This window comes from Sinocyclocheilus grahami, unplaced genomic scaffold, assembly GCF_001515645.1.
Source record: "Sinocyclocheilus grahami isolate Dianchi unplaced genomic scaffold, SAMN03320097.WGS_v1.1 scaffold398.1, whole genome shotgun sequence".
Classification (NCBI taxonomy): Eukaryota; Metazoa; Chordata; class Actinopteri; order Cypriniformes; family Cyprinidae; genus Sinocyclocheilus; species Sinocyclocheilus grahami.
Genome location: NW_015505577.1, coordinates 1,312,719 through 1,321,314, shown reverse-complemented (window position 1 = coordinate 1,321,314; position 8,596 = coordinate 1,312,719). Strand labels below are relative to the sequence as shown.

At 36.5% G+C, this 8,596-nt stretch overlaps 1 pseudogene; it reads left to right on the top strand.

Annotated features, from left to right (window-relative positions):
• The window catches only part of LOC107550427 (mitofusin-1-like), a 15,193-nt pseudogene extending 9,070 nt beyond the window's left edge, over positions 1-6,123 (top strand).
• Positions 6,124-8,596: the final 2,473 nt, after the last annotated feature.

Below are 8,596 nucleotides of genomic sequence, written 5' to 3'. Positions count from 1 at the left end.
TGCTCTCTTTAGGGTGCGAGTGTGCTCATTATACCACGGTATCAGACTGTTTTCCTTAATCTTCCTTAAGCGTAAAGGAGCAACCGTATCTAAAATGCTAGAGAAGAGAGAGTCCATTGTTTCTGTTACATCATCAAGTTGTTCTGAGGTATTGGAAATGCTAAGGAATTGAGATAAATCCCAATTGAAATAAAAAGCGCCCATCCATAAAAAAAGTGTCTCACATGGCATGGTTGAACAAAGGCCTCCTGTAGCGAATCGATGCATTTTTGTAAGAAAAATATCCATATTCAAAATGTAATAATCACTTTAATCTAGCTTGCACCAAACAGTTGGATGACGTATGAGGTCGGTGTTGCACATGCGCCGGTGAGTCTCGTGAAAACCAACGTTTGTACCCTTGGAGGGATAGTTCACCCAAAAATGAAAATTTTATGTTTACCTCTAATTTACTGCAATGTCCAAACTGTCCTGAGCACGTTTGAGTCTTCTTCTTCAGCCGGCGCGTGACGAGTCTTCTTCAAACATCAAATTTTCATTTTTGGGTGAACTATCCCTTTAACAGGAGCAAAGGAAGCAAAGTTTCCTTACTTTAGCAAAGGAAAACCAGCCTCCTGTTGGCTTATATCGAAATCCTCTGACATTCTTCTTTACAAATCCTCGTTTTGCACTTCTAATTAGTGACCATTGTTGTTTTGATCTCTCCCCTGCACTTCATCACTTCTGAGCGGCGCATGCGCAACACCGACCTCATATGTCATCCGCACGGAATTGCTTCCGATTACAACAGTGAGCGCAAGCTAGATTAAATTGATTATTTTTAATATGTATTATAAATATGATTAGTTTTAAATATGGTTATTTTTCTTACAAAAATGCATCGATTCACTACAGGAGGACTTTGTTTACCCCCTGGAGCTGTGTGAGACACTTTTTATTATGGATGGGCGCTGTTTATTTCACTTCTTTTGGACTGATGCACTGCAACACCTGCTGACTGCCATTAAACTTAATACAACTCCGACTGGATTCATCTGAAAGTAATATACACCTAGGATGCCTTGAGGGTGAGTAATTTATGGGCTAATTTTCATTTTTGGGTGAACTAACCCTTTAAGTCTTATTATCTGGTGCAGTTTTGCTTATTAACTGATTTTGAAAAGATAAGAGTTTTTTTGTATTATTATCATCTAATTGACAAAACGACTATAATTGTGTTTGTATGCATTTTGCAGAAGCTCATGGCCTATGGGGAGAAGAGAACGGTGAAGAATTTGGACTTGTGCTGTTCCAGCAGTATAAACGGCTGTGTGCTGTCATCTCAGAGAGACATTATGGGTACACACACTTGCACAGTTTTCACTTCAGACATAAAGTCTCCAGTAAACAAGCTTTCCCTGGCAGAGGATATTTTAAACTAAACTGCCGCCAGCATTGACAGCCCTGTCCTGTCATTATCATGCCTAGACACTCTACGTCCTCTGCTGCCCCCTGCTGCCCGAGGTCAACTACACCCCCCCAACAGGAAGTTCAGTATTACCTATGACCTGATGTGACCCAGCCTCTGTGAAGACTTTGTGGAGGACATCGACTTTCATTTCTCACTGGGTCTTACATTTTTGGTGAACCATTTCCTGGGGCCTGCTAAAGTAAAACAAGCTTTGAGCCTATTGGATCAAAAACTGCAAGTAGCTGTCCAAGTGTTTTTTTGGTATTACACTTGTTTTAATGATCTAATAGCCAACACATCAAACATAAATAGGCCTAAATTGATGTAACATGCTTTGTCCACATGTCACCTCTTCCTCTGCTCCCTTGGGAACCCAGGCCCAGGAGGAGTTGGCTATCTCCATGATAACAAGGTTGGTCTCTCTCACTTCCAGAGCATCAATGGGCATGCTGGTCATTGCTGGAGTGGTAAGAAATATCCGATTAAAAACTTTTAAAATCAGGAAGCGTTTCAGGTGCCAACTTCTTTAAGTTCTAAAACATCCAATATAAACACATTCATGAAAAATATACTTGTGTGGTGCCATTTTTGGACAGGTGTGGCGTTCTGTGGGATGGAGGGTTATTGTACTCTCTGTGAGTCTCTACAGTTTGCTCTACTTGTATGAAAGGCTGACCTGGACCAACAGCGCTAAAGAGAGGGCCCTTAAACAGTAGTTTGTGGACTACACTACTCAAAGACTGCAGGCCATTTCACACATTATCATTAGCGACTGTGGACAGTAGGTGCAACAGTGAGTGACAGACCTAACTAAAAATCAAACATTTAAAACACAGATAGCGAAAATTCTGTCATCATTTACTCAACCTTGTGCCATTCCAAAGCAGATGTTTAACAGAATATTCTGGCTACTCTTTCCTCTGCAATTACTCTGAATAGGGACTGAAGTTTTGAAGTTTCAGAAAATTACTTTTGACACCGCTACGTCATATATTAATTTTATAAATAACATCTGGAAGGTTGCAAGCAGGTGCACAGAGAAGACAGACAAATGTGTAAGAAGAGAAGTGCTCCTTGCACACTAATGTAGTTTGCTAAATTCCATATATCTGCCTTTTCCTCATTTTTGTCCTTTATCAAAGACATCTGTAGTGAGTTTCTTTGAAAATGTACAAGCTTTGGTTTTCCATCCTAGAGAATCCTAAATGGGATATTTTGGGCATTGCTGTGATACCCTTTTGTAAAATATGATTTTTAAGGTGCAGACACAATCATAGATAAATTGTTGTCAATAGTGTAGCTATGTTTGAAGCACAGCTCACAAAGAAGTCACTTTCAAAGTCAGACAATGCAGCTTTCTGTTGGTCAACGCAGGAAATCTGCATGACCAAACTAAACCCATTGTGAAATCTGTGTCAGGAAATCGTTTCGCCCTTACGTGAAATTCATGATCACGTGGATTCCTATTGAAATGATTAGGAATTCTCAGATCAATGGAAAATGTGTATGCAGTTACATCCTTGTGAGCAAAAAAGGTTAATTCTCTCTTGTCAGTAGTGTAGGGATGTATGAAGCACAGCTCACACCGAAGTCACTTTCAAACCAAGCAGCTTTCAAATTCCATGCAGAATATGCATGAGGAAATCTTTTGCCCATTAATTAGCGAAATTCGCAATTCCCATTATATAGCACATGGATTCCTATTGAAATGACTAGATTTTACCAGCGAAAATTTGCCAAACAATAGTAAATATGACTACAACTTTATGCTACAAACAACATGGAATTACAGCAGAAGCCTAGAACTGAAGCATTGTTCTTAATCTACTTTTTGAATTCCCACTTAAAACCAAAATGATCCAGCAGTGACCCTTTTATCCAGCTATTTAAATCTGTCTGTCAACTGAAAGACATGGATTTAGTAAAAGGTAAATAATGTGACATCACCTGCCTTTCCCAGCACTTAATCATGGCAATGTTGAATGAATATTTCATCCACAAGCTGACATCTCAAAAGTCAACGCTGCACTTCACTGACCTGCATTCAAACATTTTGAGATGTTTGAAATATTGGTTTATATGATCTGTAGGCTGAGTGTGTGTGGGCGATGTGTGAAAGATATGCCTCTCTGTGTTCTTGCAGGGAGATGGTGGCCATCTTTGCCCGCATGTGCCAACAGGTTGACAAGAGCGAGATGGAGCTTGAAACAGAGATCCGCAGACTCAGCGCCAGGAGTGTGTCCAGATACACTCCAAAACCCTCAGGTAGAACAGTCGTGAGAGAATGACAGCTCATACTGGAGATAATTACCTTTAATTGAAAGCAAATCTTTGTCTATTGGTATTCTGCAAGAGTAAGCACAGGAAAGGTGGGGCAACATCATATAACAGCATTTCATGTTCATTTGATATTTGTCTACGTTACAAATTGCAATTGTATTTTATGTTACATCTTCTGACTTAAAGCTGATGTAGTTTTAAATAGTTAAAATATTTTTTTTTATCCCAGATTAACATACAAAGACAACTATAAGTAAGCCATTTGTAAATTGATTCCTCTAAGGCCTACCTCATCAAAACCAGAATAATTACCTTCTCTGAAAATCTAGATCAAGAAGTGAATTTATATAGATCCCAAAAAAAACTTTAATTCTACAACTATTTTTATCATATATATAATATAAAAAAGTATAAACAAAATTGCTCACATGTTAAGTATTTGTAGACCTCAATACATCTTCATATGCTTTAAAAAAAGTCAAAGTTGGTAATAGTAAAGGTATCATTGATCTCCATCAACTACATACAACTATGTAACGTGACAAGATTTTAGAATGTGGCTTCATTCAGTATCATTCATTCAGTATCGGTCTCAAACCCAGAACAAAGCTTTCCCAACTAGATTAGCGTTAATCACTGTACCAACACCTCTATAAAAAAAAACATTAATCAGACAGAAAAACTTGCAGAGGCGGACAAAGTACTCAACTCCATTACTTTATCCCAGATTAACATACAAAGACAACTATAAGTAAGCCATTTGTAAATTGATTCCTCTAAGGCCTACCTCATCAAAACCAGAATAATTACCTTCTCTGAAAATCTAGATCAAGAAGTGAATTTATATAGATCCCAAAAAAAACTTTAATTCTACAACTATTTTTATCTTATATATAATATAAAAAAGTATAAACAAAATTGCTCACATGTTAAGTATTTGTAGACCTCAATACATCTTCATATGCAAAGTCAAAGTTGGTAATAGTAAAGGTATCATTGATCTCCATCAACTACATACAACTATGTAACGTGACAAGATTTTAGAATGTGGCTTATATATATAATATAAAAAAGTATAAACAAAATTGCTCACATGTTAAGTATTTGTAGACCTCAATACATCTTCATATGCTTTAAAAAAAGTCAAAGTTGGTAATAGTAAAGGTATCATTGATCTCCATCAACTACATACAACTATGTAACGTGACAAGATTTTAGAATGTGGCTTCATTCAGTATCATTCATTCAGTATCGGTCTCAAACCCAGAACAAAGCTTTCCCAACTAGATTAGCGTTAATCACTGTACCAACACCTCTATAAAAAAAAACATTAATCAGACAGAAAAACTTGCAGAGGCGGACAAAGTACTCAACTCCATTACTTGAGTGAAAGTACAGATACCGCTGGTCAAATATTACTCCATTACAAGTAAAAGTAGTAAAGACAGATTTTTACTTAAGTAAAAGTACAGAAGTACTTGCTTTTAAAAGTACTTAAGTACCAAAAGTAAATTTCCTTTTTTATGTCAATGCACTGTTTTATTGTTGTACGTAATACTTGCAATACTTCTGAAGCAACTTAGAATACATTACACCTACTGAATACACTGACTAGCTTGTAGTATCTTTGAAATAAAGAGCTTTTAGAATGTTAAAAACCTATGGGGCAAAAAAACAAAACATAAATAAATATATATAGTATATATATATATTTAACACCCCTACCCACCCCCACAAAAGCAGGATGGTAGTGATCTCACACAGCTCTGACAGTGTGTGCACACATCTATGTGTAGCCATTCAATCACATTTGAACAGAGTGGACAGTGAAATCCTGTAAACACAGAGTGATAAAGAAGAAACAAATCAAACCTGCTTTAAAACCCAGCAACACAACTGTAGCTGTACAACTTTACAACACTTAGTTACTGTCCGCCTCTGAAAACTTGCCACTTAGACCTGGTTTGTGAGGCAGGTCTCTGAAAAGATTGAGCATCCAAACCACTCCAAACACATCAATACTGGCTCAACCAATAGTATGAGTTTGTAGAGCTGACTGAGGGGAAGGTTCAAGAAACTCATCTAAAAAAAAAAAAAAAGAAAGCATACATTTTTTGCAGTTGTCATTAGTTTTAAGTGGTCTGATCCAATAATATTTGTTTTATTCCCAGGCATAAAGCCACTGATCTGGAGTTACAACTGGAGTCTTTTTCAGCACAGTATCTGCAGAATCAACATTAACTAGAGCAGCAAGAAACTGTGGATGAGTAAGACTGTCCTCCAGTGTTCAGTACTGGAACAACACAATGCCTGCTGAATGAAAAATTACACGGAATCTAAAAGACTTATATCAGTTCAGTATTTCAGACAGCCTCAGTAAACCAGATTTCTTACTGACAAACACCTGCTAGTAGCAAATTATGTGTAGACAATCTCCTTGATGAAAAGCATTTATTGGTTATGACAAAAAATAGTAACAGGTGTCACTGCCACTGTACGAATACAAATAAATTCTGTTTAACAATAAATAAATAAATATTTTTAAAAAAACACAGCATTAGATCATTGTTTTCTGAACTAACATAATGCAAATAATACAAATATGTTTTCAATAAAGCATTTACAGTGAATTAAGAGGAATGTGTGTTAGAATCAAGAGGCAAATGTCTGCTTGTTCTGTCCATGATACACACACACACACACACACACACACACAGACCAGTGAGGGACAAAAACGTCAGAACTCAGAATTAAGAATAAGAACACTTATTCAGTAGACTGCTCATCTGGTCTTTAATCAATAGTCCCAGCATATGCAGGACCATCCAGATATGTTTGTCCATTACATCAGTAAGGATCATTTATTTTGCACCATGTAGATCTATCGTTATATAAAATACATAAAAACCACTATGAATCACCACTATGATCTTTATTTTTTTATTTATTTTTTTTAACTGCTGCCATAAGGAAATCTGCCTTAGTTTCAGTGCAATAATTTCAATTCTTGTCAGTAGTTCTGGGCGATATACTGGTTCAAACGGTAAACCGGTTTGAATTACACACAACCGTAGGAATTTTTAAGAAACTGGCATACCAGTACAAGTGCCTAAGCAACGTAGACAGCGTGTAGACTGCTCATCTGGTCTTTAATCAATAGTCCCAGCATATGCAGGACCATCCAGATATGTTTGTCCATTACATCAGTAAGGATAATTTATTTTGCACCATGTAGATCTATCGTTATATAAAATACATAAAAACCACTATGAATCACCACTATGATCTTTATTTTTTTATTTATTTTTTTACATGAACTGCTGCCATAAGGAAATCTGCCTTAGTTTCAGTGCAATAATTTCAATTCTTGTCAGTAGTTCTGGGCGATATACTGGTTCAAACGGTAAACCGGTTTGAATTACACACAACCGTAGGAATTTTTAAGAAACTGGCATACCAGTACAAGTGCCTAAGCAACGTAGACAGCGTTGTGAATATATATACAGGGTTGGGAGGGTTACTTTTAAAATGTATTCCGTTACAGTTGCAAATTACTTAATTAAAAAAGTATTCAGTAACGTAATCCAAGTATCACCATGTAAAAGTAATGTAATTACTTTTATATATGATTACTTTTGGATTACTTCAAGTTATATATGTAAATAAGTAAAAAAAAGCAATATATAAGTACTTACTAAGAACTATGACTTTAAAATGAAAACTAATAAAAACTATTTGAAATGATTAAAAATTGTGTCTTGTTTCACCATCTAGATATTACAGCCCGTATATTTATATAAAAGGCTATGCAGACATCTAGTGGCTATACAGTTTAGTATTACAGTTTTATTTGTATTATTATTATTATTTAATATTTACACCATAAATATGTAAATGAGGGTCATTTGCATAATTTTTTTTACACCATATATATATATATATATATTAGTCTATTTTAAAATAAGCCTACATGTCGAAATGTATGTGAAATGCTATGATCTTTCTTTATTGCATTGACTGATCCGTGGTGTGGGGACTATCGTGTTAATTTCTACATTTTCCAGCTCATTTTCCACTACAAATCTTACACACAACTGCAGTCATGCACACCATGGAATTTTAAATCACTAACAAACACTACATTTTAGCTAACGTGATTTCCATGCTAGTCGTACCTGCAAATGTTCAAGTTGGTTGAGTAGCCTTTGTTAAAGCAAGAGTCTTTATGCATAGCGTACGCTGTACAATTATGTTATTTCCTTTATCCTTTTTGAAGACAAAATAACTAAAATTTCCAGACATGAAAAGGTTTTTCCCAGCAGGAAGCATCATAATTAATTAACTGTAGCAGCTAAGGGGTGGAGACTGGTAGGTTTAGGGGTGGAGATGGATGGGTTTAGGGATCAAGGGGTGGAGACGGGTAGGTTTAGGTATATGTACGGTGGGAGGAGTTGGATCTGGATCCAACCACGCCCCCTGGATCTTGTGTTCTACAGTGAGGACCATCTCTCTCAGCCCGCATTTGATGAGAATAATTGTAGATGAGTGTTATTTGCGCACACACCAGCAGGTGGCTCACGTGAGTCAACATGTGTCAACAGAACCAGGAACTATGCAGCATTAAATATTTACATTTAGTCATTTAGCAGATGCTTTTATCCAAAGCGACTAACAAATGATGACAATAGAAGCAATCCAAACTAACAAAAGATCAACAATATGTAAGTGCAAACGACAAGTCTCGGTTAGCCTAACGCAGTACATGTAGCAAGGTATTTATATATATATTAGGGTTGAACGGTTCAACTTACTCACAGACTCAGGACTCAGCTGCTCAGATTGAGTTGGGCAGGTCATTCCACCAGG